We start from the raw sequence: 4,229 nt of genomic DNA on the forward strand, positions 1-4,229 counted from the left end.
CCATTTCATATGGTGCTACATTTGCTTAAACACTTTTGTAATATTTCTTTTCACATTGCTTTTAGTTTAGAGCTTGCTATCTGTTCAAACTCAAATATGATCCTCTATAATCATATTTGCTATTGTCGCTGATCATGTGTGAGTATGAGTGTGTGTATGTTTCCGTGTGTGTATACATGTCATTGAGACAACCGAGGAAGGGATTTTAAAATTATATTACCATGTAACTCATCTTAACTTAATGTGACTTTTCAAAAAATTTAAGTCATTTTCCATAGCTTAATATTTGCCATCACATAAAATGTCAAAAGAAGTCTCAGAAGATCCAAAATATTTCAAAAATCATTTTAAAAAGCATAATTCTAAAACATAATTTCACCTTATCAATGTCAATAGATGTAAAATTATGTACTGCATCTCAGGTGGCTTTGTGGAAGCTAACGTTCGATAAGCTCTTTTAAAATAATGGGTATCGTGCTCGCTTCGGCAGCACATATACTAAAATTGGAACGATACAGAGAAGATTAGCATGGCCCCTGAGCAAGGATGACACGCAAATTTGTGAAGCGTTCCATATTTTTGTGCAAGAAATAATGTACACATTATGAGGACATACTGTATCTAACAAGATATACTGTTAGACTCTTTGATTCTGTAAAATTAAATTGTTATTAATGATAAAAAAAATAATGGGTATGGCCTTTTACCCTCTTTTTGTAAAAATTATTTTACAATATGTATGAACTAAGAAAAATGTGCAAACTAAAAAGAGAAAATCAACAGAGACAAAAAAGTGAGAATTAGTAGTAAATTGCATGATTAAAATCAAAGTTAAAACTAATTAGCACAAATGGGGAGGCCCGACTAGCACCAGGAGCAGTATGTTCTCCACAATATAATAATTCATTAAACAGAGCAAACATGACCATAAAATTACATGCAGAACAATGGTCAATAAACTCTGAGCTAAAATTATCTGTACTCAGGGTCAGTTTTTCAACATTAGCTGTATCTTAATATAGTTTAATATAACTAATTTTTCTAGATTATGTATGTATACATCCACAAACATATATACACACATATATATTTCATTTATTTTAAGTAGATTTGCAGTTCTTCTAGCCTATCTTTTTAAAAAAGTGAATCACTTTTTGTAAAACATTATTTGACCTTTTGGTGGCCCAGTGTGGTTATAGCACACATAAATTTTCATTATCATAAGTGAATATAGTGAAAATTATTGCTCATTATTAAGTGCTTTTTTTAAATTATAAAATATAAGTAATCCAGTCTCTTGTGTGCAAAAGTTGATGAGGCTTTTAAAAGTATCCAGCTTATACTCAATTTTTAAAAAAAAAATAATTTTATAAGCTTTATAAGAGATCTTGGCTCTTAAGTTAGCTAACAGGGTTACACAGACTGGTTTCACTTACCATTATTTTTCTGTTGTTTCAGTCTTAGACTTTCTAGTCTATTCATTTTATTTTTTTTTTAAATTGAGACAGGGGGTCTCACTATGTTGTCCATGCTGGTGTCAAACTCCTAGGCTCAAGGAAACCTTCTGATTGAGCCTCCAGAGTGTCTGGGGTTACAGGTGTGCCACCACGCCCAGCTCTAGTCTATGCACTTTGGTCATACAGACGTTCATTCACTGGGCGTGAAATTAATCGCTGAGTGGACGTGAACATGGCACTCAAGACTCCAACATTTATAGGGCTTACAGTCTATGCTCAGAGTACAAAACTAGGACAGAATAGAAAGTGGGATGTTAAAACAGAAGCAATAACTGCTATCCTAGGGGGTCATAGTGCTCTGCCAACACAGAGAGGATTTGAGGGATCGAAAAATACTGTTTGGAGGCAATGATGACAAAATTGAAACCTAGAGGGTAAACTGGAATTTTCTAAGTGAAAATTGGCATATTGGGTGAGTTTTAGAATAATGAGAGATGAGGAAAATCTGCCCAGCAGAGGAAATACCATGTTTAAAGAACATTAGGCAGAAAAACATTTCTTCTTGTAGGAGATAAAACAGCTTAGCTAGCCTGAAACCCCAAAAGTGGCCTTATTTCATCATTCCTATTTTGGGGAGCTATGTGTGTGTCCATGTGTGCGTGTGTGTGTGTGTGTGTACATGCAACTTCCTCAAATTTTCTGTAGATGTGAGCTCTTCAGGAAGCAGGATCATGCTTTTTTATTGCATTATCAATTCTATTTGGTAGTAGCTTAACATCTAAATCAATGAATTTGGTGCTTCCTGTGGTCATGTGGAACTTCCTGAAAATTAAACTGTTATATTTACATTTCAAAAGAAATGTGAAAATTGTATTATTTAATGTATAGTGTATTTTCCAGTGAAATCAAAATATTGAATTATTTGCAATGTTGAACATGTAGCTATGGTCCCTCAATATTAACAGTTAACTTTGCAAGATGCATGGTTGGGACATATTTTAAAAGTAAAAGCACATTTAAATGCTGCAAAATATGTCCAGCTCAGCCAGTCCAAATATAGAGAGATTCTATCTTCAGTGTCTTTCTCTGTTTTGTTCGGGATTGGAGTTTTGAGAACATCTTGAGATAAATGAGAATGGATTTCACAAATTCCATAGTCAGCAGTAATCGGTAGCTATTTTCAATATTTGTCTTTAAATTTTCCAAAGTTTTCTCTTTTAATACAATAATTTAGGATTTATTTGAATAATTTGATGTTCTTACTCCAGAATAAAATCACATCTGTTTTGGTCAAGTCAGTTAGAAGACCCCAAGTCTCATTGTGCTCTGTGTACTACATCATGTTGACAATAACACTCAGAAATTCTGAGTTTTATAACAATCGTTAAAAACCTCAAATGATTTTAACTAATATTTAAACACAGCTACTATTATATATTCGGCTATGATTTTGGGAATTCATTGGTATTTATTTGACATCACCAAAATCTCTTTAAAGCTAAAGTAAATGCACCACTGGAAACTTGAATTTAAAATTTATTATACTATATTTAAATTTAAAAAGTGCTAGTATACGATATTGCTTCTACATCCACCAGAGTGTTTAATGTTTTGATTTGAATCACTCAGTCAAAAACTGATTTCAAGCGAGATGTTCTTGTTGAGGAAAAAAATAACTAATGACTTTTAAAGGGTGAAAAAATGTTTTGGTTAATTGGTTTCTTTCTAGTAAAATTTATTTTCCAAGTAGAAATACTTTAAAAGATTTCTTCAGAAAAATGTGACTGTATAACTTTATGTGATTGCATCAAAATCTGCTATGGTGAAAACCAAACACTTACAGGAATTGATAAATTTGAACTACGTAATTTCCTAGTAATTTCCCTTCACCAATAGCTTTCATTGAAAGACATTGTGTAACTTATAAAGTATATGAGAGCATATAGTATTAATAGATTAATAAAGTTTAGCTATAAGTGGGTTTTCTTCTAAATGTACATCATAAATAAATAAAATCTTTAAGTATTTTTTGTTACCTATGTCACTGAATTTTCACATTTTAGACCCACAATAAATTATGTTAAATGAATGAATCTTGTGAAGTTCGGTAGATAACAAGATTTTTATGTGAAGGGAGCAAAACATATTTTGTCTAAATATATTTTTATTGCCAAAAATTCACACAAAATCTAATGTGTGGGTTATATTGTATGTATGCAGGAAGATTATGTAATGTTCCTTTTTCCCCCCATCTTAATTGACTATGGAATACTTTATTTGCATATCATTTTATGATGATAATGTGGAACTCTCTTTCAAAAATACTGGTAACTTATTTAGTGAAAGTAAAATTAAAGTAATTCTTAAATTAACTATGAAAATGAATAAGTATCAATTTCATTTCTGACTCAAGTTCATCAACTATCCTGTTTTTCTTGTTTTGGGGTAAATGTAAAAAATTTTGAAAGGATCAATATGTTTAAGGTGCATTTTGAGTGGTCTCCATTCAAATCTTCTATCCAGGATTAGTAGCCAATCCAAATACCTAGGACAACCATTCTTTTTCTCTCACAGGATATATGCTCAGCTCATTTTTGTTAATTGGAATTTCAAGACAAGCATCTAATTTGTTACATGGTGAATAGAGCTGAAAAAATGCAGAGAGAAGAAAAGCCTCTGTGAACTTTCTCTTCTATCACCTAAAGGAGAAAGGTCATCAATGAACTACTTTAGCCTCCATTTACTACCATAGCACTAACCCTGTCGGGTCGC

The 4,229-nt window shown here is 31.9% G+C and overlaps 1 non-coding gene across 1 annotated transcript; it reads left to right on the forward strand.

Moving 5' to 3' along the window:
* Positions 1-474: 474 nt before the first annotated feature.
* On the forward strand, positions 475-581 carry LOC138375866 (U6 spliceosomal RNA). The gene has a single exon (XR_011231571.1). It is a non-coding gene; the product is annotated as a U6 spliceosomal RNA (small nuclear RNA).
* Positions 582-4,229: the final 3,648 nt, after the last annotated feature.

Source organism: Eulemur rufifrons, chromosome 27 (assembly GCF_041146395.1).
Source record: "Eulemur rufifrons isolate Redbay chromosome 27, OSU_ERuf_1, whole genome shotgun sequence".
NCBI classification, from domain to species: Eukaryota; Metazoa; Chordata; class Mammalia; order Primates; family Lemuridae; genus Eulemur; species Eulemur rufifrons.